At 43.0% G+C, this 18442-nt stretch overlaps 1 protein-coding gene across 1 annotated transcript in view; it reads left to right on the top strand.

The window, feature by feature from the left end:
- Nucleotides 1-213: 213 nt before the first annotated feature.
- LOC128744581 (extracellular serine/threonine protein CG31145) overlaps nucleotides 214-18442 on the top strand; it is a 129967-nt gene continuing 111738 nt past the window's right edge. Inside the window, exon 1 of the mRNA XM_053841703.1 lies at nucleotides 214-1063. The gene's annotated coding sequence lies outside the window, so the exon portion shown is untranslated. The remainder of the gene's footprint in view (nucleotides 1064-18442) is intronic.

The raw sequence follows: 18442 nt of genomic DNA, 5'->3' as shown, positions 1-18442 counted from the left end.
ACAGACCATAAACAAGCGCTGCGAACAGCGAACAGTGAGTCAAATTTGACAGTTAGTTCTCTCGCACTCAACAGCACGAGCACAGTTTGTGAGAGCGAAGCACTTTATGGCTCATCTTTCATATTATATTTTCATCGCTTCTAGCTCCGCATTGAGATTTACCCGACTTACTTATCCGAGTGGGAAAAGTTGGATCAAAACAACACCGATTTTCGAGAAGCATCAAATTTTTATTGCATCCATATCTGACGGTACGGCTCTGTATGTGCCTTGTGGCGTCTATTAGTGCTAGTGTATTCCTCTGTCGCATGCAGCGCAAGTGTTAGTGGGCACGTTAGTTTTGTGAAAAGTGAGAGAGAATCGCGAGCTTCTTTTTTTTGACATTCGATTATTATGGTGTTTCAATAATACGAATCTGATCAGAAAACAACACGCGCAGTTCGGAACGAGTGAGGCTCGGTTTTTTACGCTTTGTGCGAAAGGATAGGACAAGAGAAAGGAAGCAAATTTCGATTAAAAGTGGTGCAGCCTCTTCAGGCTAAGTAGGTACGTGATTACGTTCGATAGTTTGTTGTACATTCAAAGCCATCAATGACTGCCGTGCCGTGTGGAATCAATGAAGCCCTCGTTTCGCGTTACTTTTCAATAGCTGGCGGCTGATCTGATACGAGTGTTTTGATAGTGGCAGCGACGAGGAAATCATTGTGCTGCTGGATGATTTTGTAAAAGAAAATAAGACTTGGTGTTTTCATTTTCTTTGCCTTTCCGGATCAAATTTCAAGTGTCGAGAAAGTGATACCTATCAAAAGGTATGACCTTTAATAAAAAGGTTTGCTATTAATGTGAGACCACAAAAGTGAGTGCAAAATATACAAAGATTACTTTTAGTAAAAGATTCAACACAAGAAAGTGGAGATGATTTGGTGAAGTTTATTGATTTTTGTGCCGTTCTCTTTCGTGAAAACCTGTTTCTCCGCTGGAGCGAATCCTCACAGGCCTGTGTGCTTGTGCTGCATCGGAATGCTGCCGTGCTGATCGAAATACGAAACCAAAAACTTTTTCGGTAGGTACCAAACATGGACGGAACGTGAATATTTTGTTACTTTTAAGATAACGTAAAAGGCCATGAACGGTGGCATACATATCATGCCAAACAACCCATATTAGTAAATCGAAACTAATATCATTGAGGATTGTCGAAGTACCCATCCCATAATATTCTCGATGGGTTTTCAATTGAACTACACTGCACCTACGACGACCCGTAGCTGTGAACAGCATCACCCAGAGGTGTTGCTCAACTAACTCGCTAATTGATAGGGTGACCAATCATCTGTGCGCTAATTTTCAATCAGATGTTTAGCCTGTAACATACATTTCGCAACGAGTAATTTGATATTCAATGTTTCTCGTTCGAAGGGATTATACTGTGGTATGGCAACCTGCCGAGTTACTGCGGATTGCTGCAATTTTGTATGTACTTGTGTGTGATCCCATGTTTTTGATGCAGATCGTGTGGTAATCGGGGTGGCGGAGGTAACTGAAGACGAATCGCGGCAGCTCGCCACAGTCACGTTGCTAGCACTGCAAGTACTGCACTTTATGCATTTAACCTCTCGCCAATGTTATTACTGCTATTGCTCCTATGAAAGCATCTAGTGGCATTTTCATCAGCCACGTACTGCTACATGTCTTTGCGGACACATCATTCTCATGGGAAGGTTCTAGGTATAAAGAATTTAAGGCAGTAGTGAATGTAACCAATGCATTTTGCTGCATCTCGTCATACCGAATAATTGCTACTAAGCTCCTGTTTTATGTCCTTCGATAGTACCAACGCATCTGTCACATTGAATTTAAACTGTTGAATTAGGTATGATTGATTCAGTTTCTGTTGACATCGATTGTTTGCTCTGTCTTTGTTGCCATGCTCTCACTATCATCGGCGCAGATAATTATTCAAATTGCTTCTCAACGCCAAAGGAATACATTTTACTTGTCCATTTAGGAACACTTGTTTTCGCATCGCATCGATACACCCACCTAGCAGCTAATACCTAGAGGCGACACAATGTCGCCAATGAAGAAGAGAGAATTTTTGAATCACTGCCATTTTGCCCCCTGCCGCGAAAGTCATTTGTTCCGCTGAATATGTAGGACAACCATTGCTTGGTGACATAGATTCGCCGCCGCTCAGTAACCAGGGAAATCACGCACCAGTGTTGCGCCGCGCCGTGATTCTGCAATAGGGGAAAGGCCTTGAACGTCGTCGTTGACTGCGTCCACTGGCTGAGCATTGCTCCACGATTTGTAATTCCATGCTCTACGGTTTGTAAACAATTCGTAAAAGTTTACCGTATCGTTTCTTCTTCTGCTTCCGGCCCAGTAAACTTTCAAGCATGACGTATTGTAGTACACCACTGTACAGCGTAAGCTAGCAAGTTTGAAAATTCAATTTCCAGCGCGTGTCAGCGCCGAATTGATTTTTCTCAAGTAGGTAAATAGTTTCGAGGTTATTTATGCTAATGAAATAGTAGCACAGTCGATCTACGTAGGTGTTCTATAATTCATGCAATCTGTGCGATGGCGCCGGACTGAAATCTTTGCATAAGTATTAACATATCTAACCGCCTTTCGGGATAAAGTGTTGTTAATCATATCAGTAAAATTCCATTATGGAACAAAATAATTCGCTGCGTCAGTTTCACTGATAAGATGGTGCATGCCCTCCAGACAATGAAGATAACAAATCCAACAATTAGGTTTTGGTCTGCTCGTGATCCCCGACAGACGATAGATTTGTTGTGAGCAACAATTGTATGTTCAGCCAGAGATAAACAATTTTTTGTGGTAATATATACATAGTTGAATTGGGTTGATCAACAAAAAACTTGGTGAGAGTTTCTTTGCTTTTTAACGCAGGATGGATTACAGTTGTCCAGTCTTGGACAGCCGTTTTCCTTTATCTTAGCTGCAAGTGTAGAATGCACCACTTTACGCTGAAAAACTCTGTGCCCTCATTGAGCAGTTTCATTTAGTGACCACGCTTGATGTTTGTGAAGGACCATCGAGAGAATTAAAATGTTATAAAACGCTAGTTTTGTGCAGCCTTGTTACGTGTCATGACTCATGAGCATACTAAAATATATAAATTTCTATGGCAGAATGGTCTACGATATCTATGTCACCCGAAAATCCAAGAAATATGTGATACTAGCTGACCAACAAACTTCGTATTGCCACAAATTAAACTGTGTTGTACATAAATCGTGAATCTAGGATGACCTTTGTCACAATCTTGGGTTTTACAAGTTTCTGGGGAGTTCATGGGTGTTTTAATATACAAATTTTCCTCTCAGTAAAGTAGAAAACAACTCCTCCCATTGCTTAGCCTGATAAAATAAGGCGGATAGCATTTAAATATTTGCCATCATTACAAACCATTTCGCCGAATACCATTTTGCGGAACACCAATTCTCGGTTGACCATAACGCGGAATAATACCATTTCGCGAAAAACCTTACGCGGGATGTACCATTTCACGGAAAATGTTTTCGTGGAAAGTATCATTTCGCAGGGGTGACCCATCTGAAGGAAAGTAAAAGAGGTCAGTAGATCTAGGAAAATAAATAAACCTAGATAGAGGTGATCCCATCGGGGGGCTGCCCCCCGCAGTGCCCGGCGCTTCCGACGGCAGGTCGCCGGCAACACTCGCGACCTGTGGCCGTCTCGCGCTGAATTATCTAATGTTCTTATTGATAGTTTTTGGTGGTCTTGTTATTGGTTAATGTTTTATGAAAGAGTCTAAAATTTCTCGAGTTCGATTAGTTTTTGAGTTACGCAAAAATTTCTGTTTTATTTGTATGAGAGTCCTACCAAGGGGGTGAGGGGCCTCAAACCATCATTAAAAAAATTCCTGCCTCCAAATCCCCCCACATACCAAATGTGGTTCCATTTGCTTGCTTAGTTCTCGAGTTATGCAGAAATTTGTGTTTCATTTGTATCGGAGCCCCCCCCTCCCCTCTTAGTGGGCGGAGGGGTTTCTAACCATCATAAGAACCTTCCCTGGTCCCAAAAACCCCTATATGCAAATTTTCACGCCGATCGGTTCAGTAGTTTTCGATTCTATAAGGAACATACGGGCAGACAGACAGAAATCCATTTTTATAGGTAAAGATAATGATACCGTTTCTTCTCTTTGTAACATAACAGAGCTAGTGCACTTAACAAAAAATGATGCCTATATTTCCTTTGAAAAGTCCGAATCGTCGGATATTCAGCAAATATCGTTTGAAAGTATTTTCGTAGACTGCAAAAGCCGAATATCTAACCTAAGGTCAACATGTTAGTTAATACTCTTTTGAGCAAATATCAATTTGTGTACCGAGAACGTGCCATATTCTGCGCAGTTAAGACATTTTTATGATTCTTCCGCTATTCTAAGTAGTCTAGATTTAAATTAACAACGTGGATAGCAGCAACGTGTAGTGCTACGGTCTATAATATCTGGTAAAAAATATGGGAATTGTGAGTCGACCAACAATTGAGTATATTTTTCGTTTTGTAAACTTATCCACGGTGCCTAATTCTGCGCACTTTCTTGCCCATGTTCCTAATTCTGCGCATGTTTGCTCCTAATTCTGCGCACCCAAAAAGTGAAAATAAATACTACTGCCATGCTGTTTATGCCTTTATACGCTGAAAGCACACCAAAAAATCTGACATTAGCCATTACCATAATAAAATCCATGATCCGGCCTTCTTGTGCTGTCCGGGTGGCAAAGGAGTATTGTTATCATTTTGATTGCTTCATTTTAAATATTTTATTCTCGATAACGTGAAGGCGAACTGATTCGGGTTTTCTGCATACTGAACATTACACTTTAGACTAATTGTTGCGGTAGAAACCGCAGGGCAGGCAACGCTGTCACTGTCGCAAAGTGAGGCCTGCAAGCAGTTCGATGAAACTTGCAACACCACGGGCGGTGAGTGCAGGAAGCCGATGTGAAAGGAAAAAAAAAGGTAAACAAAGCGAAGAAAAGTAAATTGTTCAACGCGTGGAAGATTTTCTCTAAGAAAACATTAAAATAACGATTTATTATACAAGTATCTTGTGATATTCTCTAAACTACGTGCTTTGCTAACCTACGGGGTAGTACTGTGAGTCTACAATAAATATATTTGTTCTCCTTAACTAAAATAAATTAAAACACAAATTTACATACAGGTAACAGACAGTGATACGAAATTAAAAGCAAATCGGTTTAGCACGTGAAAAGTGAGTTTCTTAATTAAAGCAGTAGACGAAAGCTTATTTCACAGTGAATTACGTTGCTAGCTAAATCTTGTTTACGTGACTTAAAAATACTGTAAGTGTACTATTAAAATAATTGATTTCCTAACTAAAATAAATTAACACAGAAACTCACATGCAGGTTTCGAACAACAGTTAAAAATTTGCTACTGTAGGCGATTTGTAAAAGCACTTAATTAAACAGAAAGCTAGCGAGTAAGTTATAAATTAGATCTAAATTTGTTATTCTATCTACTAAATTTAATTTAAACTATGTACAGGCTACGTAAAGTACCATTCGTGCAAAGAAAACGAATCCGATCTGCAAGAGGTAACCCGGATTGCGAAACTAAATTTGTAGGTTAAACAAAAAATTGTAAACTAATTATGAAAACTAAAACAAAACATAAATACAATTTCAGCTTTGATCAGTCCAAAAATATTGGCTGATTCTTCAAGGAGTTAGTGACCGAAATCCTAACACTAATACCAAAAATTGTGTTTTCATATAGAAACCACTGCCCCACTCTCTGACAGCCCCTTGAGGTTGGACATTAAAAAAAATAGAAGACATGGTTTCATGAATTGGCACTCGTGGGTTCGGACCCCGAGACACAGCACAGGATTCCAATCAATGGTAGTTAAAGATTCTACTTGAATTTTCATGCCTCCATACCTCAGCCATTTGGGTGAGGTTCCGTATTCTTTCGCGCTTTCTTCGTAGGATACATTACTGCGCAGAATTTGGAACATGAATAAAAAATCTGTGCCTAAATCTGCGCATTATTGCATCACATTTTTCTAAGGAAAGCAATGAATGCAATCACTCTTTTTGTCTAAAACATGACTAAAACTAATTATTCTTTCTAATCATGCTGGGTAATTTGATCATTGCAAAGAATTTCGATCATAAATTTGTTAATTTTCTAGCAGGACAATCTTAGCGTTGGTGCTAACGACGATGTTTTCTGCCATATAAAATACTTTCAGTTTCACGTTAAATTATTTCGCTCTCAAATATGGCCCATTTGTGAATAATGGCGTAATATTCAACACACATTTATAAAAAAATAACGCAATGATCATAGTTATGCACAATGTTAAAAAATACTTATATAAAGAAAAATGCGCAGAATTAGGAGCTGCGCAGAATTAGGGGCGGTCACGGTATCTAGAATGCGAATCTTCAATAACAGCAATACAAACGTTTGTAAGAAAACTAGAATAATTTTTGGAAGCGAAAGAAATTTTACTAACTGCCTTCCTTGACATAGAAGGTGCATTGGATAATTCATCTTATAATACAATGATTACTGGTATGATGAAACCGTGGTTTATCGAAACCATAGGATATATCGATATCCATCATCCTCTGGATAAGAGAAATGTTATCAAAAAGAGAGATACAGTAATGTTCCGATTTTTTCTGCTCCCGATTTTGTCTAATTCCGATTTTGTCTACCCCCGACTCAGGGGAGAGTTTTTGGATAAAACGATGCCTTCCTGCTAGTAATTCGAGGTCAAAATTAGGGTATTTTTATATTAAAAGTTCTATAGTTCCTAAACAAGCAAAGATAGAGGTGTACTATATTCGGCAATGTTGTGTATTTTTACTTTTTGTAAAACTTTGTACAACAGGAAAAATTCATACAACAACTACGAAAACAGCTAAAATAGATAAACTGATTTGAACGACTTTTCATTTATTAGAAATAGGATTTTTCTATCTTTGCTGAAGAGATACAAGGTTACTGTCTTGTAACAATATGCTGTAAAGCTTTGCAGAACACATCAATGTGTAATATTGAAACTGAAGAAAAATAAATTGTTTATGGCACTTTTAGGGGGATTAATCAAAATTTGAATTTCGCTGGACGATAGAACTTTTAATTTTAAGCAAAGATCCCATAAACCTAAATCCAAGTTTTCCCACTCAAAGCTAATGCACACCAAAAAAGGCTCTGGACCAGGGTGCTGTGCCCGGTTTATTGAGCTTTCGGTTGACCAATTGAGGGTTAAAATTTAATTTTTAGTAGAAGTCTTCGATACTGCAAGGTCTTAAGTCTTGAGTTTCGAAAAAAATTCCCGTTTTTGTCAATTTCTCCATTTTGTCAGCCCAAAATTCAACATGGGGCTGACAAAATCGGACCATTACTGTGTATCAGCAAACCGTGGAAGTTCACCTATCAGCGTTAGAGCAGTAAAAGGGTGCCCACAAGGAGGCGCAATGTCACCTTTACTGTGGACTTTAATAGCTGATGATCTTCTTCAAACGTTGACAGCCCTAGGCTTCGAAATAATTGGCTTCGCAGATGATGTAGTAATAAACGTTTGTGGAAAATTTAATTCTATCATCGCTGACCGAATGCAAATTACTTTAAATTGGTGTGATAGACCGGCCTCAGCATTAATGCCAATAAAACTACTATCATACCATTTACGAGAAGGAAAAAAATACATTGAATAACATTAGTTTGAAAGGAGTAGTTTCGAAACTTTCAGCCACTGTCAAATACCTTGGAGTGTTTCTTAACCGGAAACTTAATTGGAACACACATCTAGAGCAGGCAGTAAACAAAGCTACAAATACTCTGTGGATATGTAAATTAAAAGAACTTTTGATAAGCGGTGGGGATTGAAGCCGAAGATGATCCACTGGACCTATTCGGCTATTGCAAGACCCAGGATTATCTATGCTTCGTTGGTCTGGTGGTCGAAAACGAAAGAGGAGACTACCAAAAAAAACTATAAAATCCTTGAAGTCTAGCCACTCAAGTACACCATCAAAGGTATACCATCGAAGGTATTGCAGGGTGTCGATTACCTGGAAAATCAGGGAAAACCTGGAAATGTCAGGGAAATTCGTTTCAACCTGGATAAGTCAGGGAATGTCAGGGAATTTCATTTGAAGTCAGGGATAGCATTTATTTCAAGTAGCTGGCATATTGTTATTCAATGCCATCACAAATGCACAAATGAAATGAAAGATGGCACGCTATTTTGAGTTTGACTCACGTGCAACCAATCTGTTGCGTACAAATTTCACAGAGTTTCGAAATTTAGAATTTCATGAATGTGCGACTGACCCGCTCTTTACCAGACCACGCTTCTCAACAACGGTTGGACCGATTTGATCGATTTTCGTAAGGGCTCACCGCTCACCACCTAATTGATCATTATCAATATTTCAATATTTATTGGATTCTTCGATATTGATCGGATATTTAGCACAAAAGTTTTAGGGACAACTTTTGTGCTTAATTAGTTTATTTTGCATGGAAAGTGACATAAAAGTCCATGCTAGGCTAGTGGATGTTGACATATTTTTAATCTGTGCATCACTATTGTTGAGACAATACTTTTTCTGTTTTCTCTACGGCCAATGTAGCAAGATTCTTACAACACTATTCTACGCTTCGAGAACAACTATTCATTGGGTCATGGGAGCTGACATTTAGAAAAGTCCAACTTTTAATACAAAGAAATTTTGCATCTTGATAATTCCAGACTTCCGGACCGAAATCAGACTGTAACCGAAACGAGAACGAATCAAACTGAACCAAAATCAGCCTTTGAAAATAAGCTACGGCGTTTAACCCATTTGTGCCGGAACCCGGACTTTAATTTTTATTCTGATGTCGATCACTAGTGAAAACCTACGATTAATTCGTTTTCGGAGGATAGGCCATTTCAGCATCAAAATCTTGATTTAGTCCAACAAATCAGTCATATGTTTGATACTCGACTGGAAGCACCCAGGGGAGCACAGAGTCCATAGAATCATAAACCCGATGTTATTAAAAGTAGATCGAATAAAAATATAAGATCTGGATTCAAATAATAGAACGAAGCTGCGTTGCTCACTTCATCGTCGCAAAAAAAGATGCATTTGAATTGATAAAGACAAATGAATTCATTAAGAAATAGTAATTAAAGAGTTAACAACCAATTTAGTCTAATAAACACTTTGAAAAGAGAAATTAGCGAGATATTTTGCAACTGGATTTTTTCGAAATACACCTGGAAAAACCTGGAAAAGTCAGGGAATTTTATTTTCACCGGATAATCGACACCCTGTATTGGATGCATTACTTTATATCCTTCCATTGCATCAGCTTATACGATTAGATGTTGAAAAAACTGCTCTAAGGATCAATAGGTCTATGGACCTTTTTGAAGGTGATCTTACAGGTCATCTTAATATTCTATAATTTATTAGTATTAATGCTCTTCCTACCAATAATGAGGACTGGATGGCAAAAAAATACAATTTCAATTTCATGTATTTGAACCTAGGCGTGATTCTTGGGACAATGAATGTCCCGATCTTCGATTTGACAATCTTGATCTGCTCAATTTGACAACCATTTTTAATTCTATCCTGCGTGGTTTTTAGAACACGCACCTTAATACTGCTGAATATATGATTAAGATATAACGTAATATTGCAATCATCTACACTGCTTTATAATTAACAGTCATGAATTGTATAGGCGGACAGCGGACACGCACGACTGCAAAACAACTTATTGTAAAATTTCTATTACGATCTTGTGTTGTCTGGGTATATGTGCTGGCGTAGGAACTATAGACATACAAATATACGCATCATGTCCGACAGTCAAGCAGCTCTCAATGCTTTAAAGTCATCAATTTGCACATCAAAACACGTCTGGGAATGTATTCAGTCACTCCATCAATTCTCTTGTCGGAATCAGGTCTCATATCACTGTGGAACGCTTGCAAGACTCGGTTCGTCTCATGTATTTGTAGGACCTGCGCCCTTCTTTGGCTTATCTGCCTTGAAAATGAAGCTAAAAGCATGGAATCGTACGAAAGTGGAATCAAATTGGCATAACACTTTCATTGCTAGGCAGTAGAAACGATTTATCTCCCCAAGTGTTTCTATGACTCGCAAAATTCTGGAGCTCTGGATCAAACCAATCGTTCCGCTGATTCCGGGCCACATGCCCGATGGAGCTCTCCGCTACACTGCTGATGGCTGTTTTGATAGTGTTCCAACAGTCCTCGAGACGGGCTTCGTCCAGCTCGTCCTCTTCCGGCAGTGCAGCTTCGAGTGAATGCGCGTAGTTTGCGGCGACGTCTGGCTGCTTCAGCCGCACGAGATCTAACCGAGGCTGGCGTCGGTGCAGAATGTTGTTCACAACGGAGGGTCTTCGACGCATCTTAACCATCACGAGTCAACGTTAGCGCATCGATAGGATCTGATGTCGATAATGTCTGAGTGCCGACTGTCGATCTGTGATTCTGTCTGATTTGGTGACCTCCAGATGTACTTGTGATGGATTCTGTGCTGGAAAAAGGTGCTACGTACGGTCATGTTCTTGGAGGCTGCAAAGTCAATAAGTCTTAGGCCCATTTCATTGCTCCGCTGGTTTGCGCTGAACCTTCCAATCACCGGTTTGTATTCCTCCTCCTGGCCGACCTGAGCATTGAAATCCCCGATGACGATCTTGATATCATGTTTTGGGCAGCGGTCGTATTCACTCTCCAACTGCGCGTAGAATTCATCCTTGTCGTCATCGGTACTTCTGAGGTGAGGGTTGTGCACGTTGATGATGCTTATATTGAAGAATGGACCCTTAATTCTCAACCTGCACAGTCGAGGATTGATTGGCCACCACCCAATCAGCCATTTCCGCATCTCGCCCATTACTATGAAAGCTGTACCCAGCTCGTGTGTGTTGCCGCAGCTCTGGTAGATGGTATGTCCAGCTTTGAACGTACGTACCGTTGAGCTCTTCCAGCACACCTAACACAGGACACGGCACAGGAGTTGCTTTGGCAAACGGCAGCCGAAACGAGGTGCGATATTGCCATTATCGCAGATCCCTACTGGGTCCCCCGGGGCGGCGCTAACTGGGTAATCGGCAAGGGTCGGATGGCAGCGATCGCCGTGATGGGTAGATACCCGATCCAGGAGGTGGTGTCGTCCAACCAAGAGGGGTTCGTGATTGTTGTGGTCGATGGCGTCTGCATCTGTAGCTGCTACGCTCCACCTAGGTGGTCGCCAGAGCAGTTTGACCGGATGCTAGACGTGCTCACCGACGAACTCACGGGCCGCAAGCCCGTTGTCATTGGAGGAGACTTCAATGCTTGGGCTGTCGAATGGGGTAGCAGGTGCACTACCCCGAGGGGACAAAGCTTGCTGGAAGCTCTGTCCAAGCTGGATGTAAGTCTGGCTAACGTGGGATCCGTCAGTATCTTTTGTAGGGGGGTACAACAATCGATCATCGACATCACCTTCTGCAGCCCAACGTTGCTTGCCAATATGGACTGCTGGAGGGTGTCAGATGAGTACACGCATAGCGACCACCAAGCTATACGGTACACGATTGAACGACGGACGCTACGGCCACGCGGGTTGAAGTCGACAGGGAGGAGGTGGAAAGTGAAGTCCTTCGACAAAGACCTGTTCGATGAAGCACTCAGTGCAGAGAGTACTCGCTCGAACCTGAGTGCTCGTGAGCTGACCAACGTCCCAGTACGGGCATGTGACACCACTATGCCAGGACGGGGCAGCCAGTGTACGGTCGTCGCTCGGTATACTGGTGGAGTGATACCATTGCCCAGCTCCGTTCCAGGTGCCACAGAGCGAGAAGGCTAGCGCAGAGGGCCCGGACCGATGCAGATGCTGAAGCTCGGGGATTCGAACTTAGGGCAGCCAGATCGGCGCTTAAGAAGGAGGTTAGGCATAGCAAGAAATCCTGTTTCCAGGAGCTATGCCGCGATGCGGACTCAAACCCCTGGGGCGGTGCATACCAGGTGGTGATGAAAAAGATGAAGGGTACATCCGCGCCGCAGGAAACCTGCCCCCAAAAGCTGAAAGTCATCGTGGAAGGGCTCTCCGCAACACGACCCAGTTTGGTGGCCTTCGACCCCGTACGGTCATTCGAATGATGTCCTCACTCTGGTCACGAATGAGGGACTCATCGTAATTGCCAGGGGTTTGAAAACGAAGAGAAGCGCCCGGTCCTGACGGGATTCCGAACGAGGCACTCAAAGTGGCGATCCAAGCATATCCCGTTATGTTTAGAGAGACGCTTCAGAATTGCCTAGAGGTATGCGAATTTCCAGACAAGTGGAAAGTCCAAAGATTGGTACTGCTGCCAAAGCCGGGGAAACCGCCTGGTGATCCCTCGTCGTACAGGCCAATTTGCCTATTGGACACGCTAGGCAAATTGCTAGAGCGGGTAATCCTAAACAGGCTGACGCCTGTGGTGGAATGTGATGTCGGACTGGCAAACACGCAGTTTGGCTTCCGCAAGGGGAAGTCCACTGTAGATGCCATAAAGTCCGTGGTGGAGAGGGCCGAGAATCCTATGAAACGGAAAAGGCGAGGCGACAGGTATTGTGCCATAGTCACAATCGATGTCAAAAACGCCTTTAACAGCGCTAACTGGGGTGTAATTGCGTTAGCGCTGTATAGGATGAGGGTACCTGATCATCTATGCAGGTTACTTAAAAATTACTTCGAGAACCGGACGCTAGTGTACGACACGGCGGATGGGGCGAAGAGGTACAAAGTGACAGCGGGTGTTCCACAGAGTTCGATTCTCGGCCCCACGCTTTGGAATGCCATGTACGATGGGGTGCTGAGGCTCGAACTACCCACTGGGGTCGAGATCACTGGCTTCGCCGATGATATCGGCCTTACAGTGGTAGGCGAGTTTCTAGAGGAGGTGGAAATGCTGGCATCAGACGCCATAAGCATAATAGAGGGTTGGATGGCGGGCGTCAATCTACGATTGGCCCACCATAAGACGGAAGCGGTGATGGTCAGTAACCGCAAGTCGGCCCTAGAGGCGAAAATAATCGTTGGGGGACAGGTGATTGTCTCCAAACGAAGTGTGAAGTACCTTGGTGTCATGACAGACAACAGGCTGAACTTCACCAGCCATGTGGATTATGCTTGTGGTAAAGCGTCAACGGCGGTTACTGCGCTGTCTAAGATCATGCCGAACGGCTATGGTCCTATCAGCAGTAAGAGACGCCTGATGGCCAGCGTTACCATGTCGGTGCTACGATACGGTGCACCGGCGTGTGCCCCGGCTTTGGAGAACAAGCGCAATCAGGCATGTCTGAACAAAGTGTTCAGGCTGTTAGCATTGCGCGTTGCGTGCGGCTACCGTACCATATCGTTGGATGGGATTGGATGGATTGGGGTTATTGAAGCCATGATTCCAATATGCATACTCCTAGGTGAGGATATCAAGTGCAATAGGCAGAGGAACGTCAGAGGCGCTAGGGACAGAGTTAGGCTGGACTCTATTAGGCGTTGGCAGGCGGAATGGGATCGCACCGACCATGGTAGGTGGACCCATAGGCTGATCCAGAACATATCGTCCTGGATCGGCAGAGATCATGGTGAGGTAAACTTTTTCCTTACCCAGTTTCTGTCGGGTCATGGATGCTTTAAGAAGTATCTACATACGCGCGGGCGGGTAGATTCACCCTTTTGCCCCGTTTGCACGGTAGCCGAGGAAACGGCGGAGCATGTGATTTTTCACTGCCCGCGGTTTACGTCCACTCGGCGGGTGATGCTTGCGGTCGTTGGGGAAGACACCAACGCCGACAACATTAGGCCGTATGAATAAAAGAGTTAGAGCAAATGCTCCCATACGATTTAAACGGGAAAAGCAAAGCAAACTGTTTTATTCATACGGCCTATTGTGCAGAGAATGTGCGCTGAGCAGCGCGCATGGGGTGCCGTCGATAGGGCGGCAACGGTGGTGATAACGGAGTTGCAACGGCTAGAACGTTTGCAACGACAGGGCCTGACATAGCTTGCTAGGGTCAGTAATGGGCTGATTGGGCAGCCCAGGCCCTAGGTGAAGGGTAGTGGCGGTATGAAATGGCAAGGGTGTTGCGTGAACCCACACACGCAACGGACAAGTCGGAGTGCTTAGGCACGTCCTCCCTCCTGAAGTAAAACCTAACGGTAGTTCCGGGAGGGGTTCAGGAACGGGCAGCAGGATAGTTTTTAGTAGGTAGGCGCATGTTGGCACCATGTGAATCCTATTCGGCACCGTGAAGGTGCTGTCTATGAAGATTTTCTCCCTGCATAAACAATACAAAAAAAGCACACCTAATGCAGCGCTACGACATCGAACTTGCGGCTCTTCAATACATCGGAGAGCAGTAGAGTGCTCCCTTGGAAGTTGAGAGATCGGCAGTTCCACGTCCCGAGTTTCCAATCCATAGTCCTTTTTGCGTCGCGTGGGTCTATTCCGATTGTTCCAGTAAGAATTTCCTTGTTCTTCATTCCGTGCTTTAGTATTTTTCGTGGTGACGGTTTGCAAAGCCTGCTACACTAACACCCTGTTTCGCCGAAACGTCAACGAAGCTCGAAAGAGCCCTCCTTTCCTGTCGGCATACGACCTTGGCTTCCACCGGGGTTGGTTGTGTTGGGACAGACCAAAAGTGTCGTGAATACCAAGTCCCTATGCACCATCTATTAATATAGTTTAGATTTCAGGGCCGCCTGCGATACTATTGACTGTGAAGAGCTATCAAAAATTATGGACAAAAACGGCTTTCCTTAGCTGACAAGACTAATTAAGACTACGATCAGGGAATCAAAAATCACGAACGCACAACAGTCACAGATATTGTTCCTACTTGTTGCGACAATATATGATGAAAGTATGTCATTATTGCATGGAAGTTAGGACAATAACAAGATATCGTAGCTGTTTATCGTGGGTATAGATGTTTCATGACAACCATGTTGTTGCTTGCGAAAAAGACACACTGCTGTATACAATACGGATTGTACGCGACAAAAGCGATTCTAATCATGTTACACTGTGTCGGCAGCGGCAGTGTTTGGTAGTTACCAAGTTAACGTTGGTAACTTACCAGTGGTAAGCATTGTACGCCAGATTTAGAGTCAAAGCAAGCTAGCCTTTTTCTTAAGTTTGCTGCTGTTTGTCCCTTTCATTCAAGTTGCTGATAACGTATAGTCTTTAAACAGCCGACTTGCGACAAACACATACCTGCAACACCAACAATAAGCGCTTGAGGGAGCGAGTGTGTATCAAAATATATTCTCACCGAAAGTTATCCTGCTCACTGGTGTGAAGGAACATTTGTTTGTCCTATAATTTTTTTAACCGATTTTTCACACTCGTGCAAAGTCGCGTAATTTCACTTGCCCCGGGCGGTTGTCAAAGGGGGATTAGGCTCGATGGATCTGCACAATTTTTTTTAATATTCTGTACACAGCATCATCATCAATCAATCTTGGATCAATCTTGGTTTCATCCGTCGGGTTGCCGCCGATTTTGAAGATATTTATGCTTTGAAAACGCTGTATTGCTCTCTTGCTCGCAGTATTCTGGAGTATGCCGCACCGGTATGGTCACCATATAATGTTACTCACGCCAATAAAATTGAAAGCGTTCAACGTGCATTCATTCGGTATGCTCTGCGCCGTTTGCCATGGCAGAACCCGCTACACCTTCCTGCTTATGAAAATCGTTGCCGGTTAATAAGACTAAGTACGCTAGCAGAAAGAAGAGTATTGTCGCGAAGATTATTTATTTTCGACTTACTAAAGGGGGCCGTCGATAGCAGTTACCTCCTGGAGCAGTTGAACATCCACGCGCCTCGTCGTCTGCGAAACTACGCGTTACTTTGGACCCCGACGCATCGAACAACGTATGGCCATAATAACCCGCTTCATGCTTGTTGTAGGCATTTCAATGAAGTAACCCAGTTATTCGACTTTAATATTAGCAAAAGTAGGTTTAGAAATGCAATAATCAATTCAGAAAATTAGATCAATATGAGTAATACTAGTCTGTACTGTACTGAAGACTGTAAATAATAATAATAATAATAATAAATCATCTGGGGTAGGGTAGGGGAGGGAGGGTATTTTCAGCAGGTTTCTAAATTCAGCCTATTTGCTTTTTCTTTCGCAAATAAAAATACTTTGGCGACATACAATTTTAATATGTTATAACTATTTTCTCAAGACTGTAAGCAATCTACTATTTTTTATTCAAAGAACGTCAAAACCACTTGTTCTTCCACTAGAACTAGACCATAGGCCGGAAAAATAGATGCCATCGCTTAATGGGCTGAAAATACCCTCCCGTGCCCTATATCTGTCGTCTTGACCCAGGAACTGACCGACAATTGCACAGGTGCTGAGTATCGCTGATTTCTGCAACGCAGCTAGCTCACGGTCTGACCTTAACACCTTCAGGTCTTCCAGCAATACTTTCGGAACCACTGCGGTTGCGGAAAGCACTATCGGAACTATTCTTGGGACCTCTTCTAATCTCCACAACTCTTACAACACAACTGCCAGCGGACGATATTTTACGATTTTGTGACCGTGTATTGACTCTAAATTACGGTTCAGTGGAATGGCGACGTCAACGATGATTACTATTCGTCTACCCTTGTCGTAAACCATAATGTCCGGTCGGTTGTGGTAAAAAAAAGGACTGTCAGAACGGTCCCCATGCAGCTTGAAACAGTCGTTTTCTAATAAGGGATCTGGTTTGTAGCGGTAATTTGGCACATCTTCCTCCACCAAAGCACAGTGCAGTGCCAACTTCTGGTGCAATATCTTTGCTACGATGTTGTGGCGTTCTGTATAGTCCGCATTTGCTAGTACTAGGCAGCCAGCTATAATGTGGTCGATGGTTACTTGGGGTTGAGGGCACATTTGGCGTACAGGATGTCAGATCCTGATCCTGATCTGTCCTGTCCTGTCTGACATCCTGATGTCTGATATACCGCCTACAATTTCTCGTCAGCATAATCCCGTCTTGAATGGCTATCATATTGGATTCAACCACTAGAGAGAGTTCACCACGGGAGAGTCATAAGTTCAACGCGACCTTGACGACATAAGGCCGGTTTAATTGATAAGAGTGAGCAACATGTACTGCTTTCTGCTAGATTGCATCTGAAGTCGTAGTCTGGTTGCGCCAGATGTAAAGCACTGTAGCCCCTATCAGTGGCACAAACAGTTCTGCACATTCCGTGTCGAGTTGCGCATTCTACGAAATAACGCAAAGGATTTCGAGGTGTTTAACGTGCGGGTTTTAACATGGGCAAAAGCAAAGCAAAGTCTTTGGCTTAAACATATTTCTAAGGCTTGGCCCTTCTTTATCGACAGACTTCGCAGCCGGCTGTTAGAGTACAGGATTGTTAGCGTACAATTACGGGGTTAGTACAACAATTCTACTGATTCTATCTAGCAGCACCGCCTAGCCCACACCTAGCCTAGCCGACATACGACGACTGACTTGTTAGACCGACATCGTACCTCGAAGATAACTGGGTGGATAACACGCAGGGCACGATCTTCAATAAATATAGCCAAATCATCTGTTTCGCTGACGAGATTATCGAAAGGACGTTCCAGGTGGTTGCCGAGCAGTACACCAAACTGAAACGGAAGCAGTAAAGGTTGGATTATTAGTGGTGGATACGTTTAAAACCAAGTACCTGTTAGCAGGAGGAACCGAGCGCGATCGTGCTCGCGGGCTAGTACCGAATGGCCGAAACACAAATGGCCGAATTTCATCAACAGTCACAGAAGGGCGAATCATGAAAGGCCGAATCACGAATGGCCGAATCACGAAAGGCCAAATTTTTTCGGAATGCTACAATAACTATTCAATAAAAACATGAATTGGCAAGCAGTTAACTACTAACTTTAATCAAACAAAAAAACAAAATAAGCAACAATTTACTATAGGGATTACTATAGATGATTGAAAGTTCTTTCTTCCCCTAAGCACAAATGCGAGACCTATTTACTGTGTCCGTAGCAAATGTTTCCTAGAAGCGTGAACCCAACGTTTGTGCAGATTGAAGGCCGTCAATATTTGCGGCCAAATATGAAGTTCGGCCTTTCGTGTTTCGGCCTTTTGTGATTCGACCATTCGTGATTCGGCCATTAGGTATACTATGCCATTTGTTATTTCGGCCATTTGTGTTTCGGCCATTCGTAGGTAATTCCGTGCTCGCATACGCAATAGACACACTCCAGCGTTACGGGACACAATTAGCACTCTTTGTTACCGTGTGAATCGCCTCATGTTTCAGCAATTTTTTGGCAAATACCTTGTAAAATAGTTGTTTGAAGAGTACTTCATTTTC

Source organism: Sabethes cyaneus, chromosome 3 (assembly GCF_943734655.1).
Source record: "Sabethes cyaneus chromosome 3, idSabCyanKW18_F2, whole genome shotgun sequence".
Taxonomy (NCBI): Eukaryota; Metazoa; Arthropoda; class Insecta; order Diptera; family Culicidae; genus Sabethes; species Sabethes cyaneus.
Note: the sequence above shows the minus strand (reverse complement) of the source record. Positions and strands in the feature narration are given on the sequence as shown.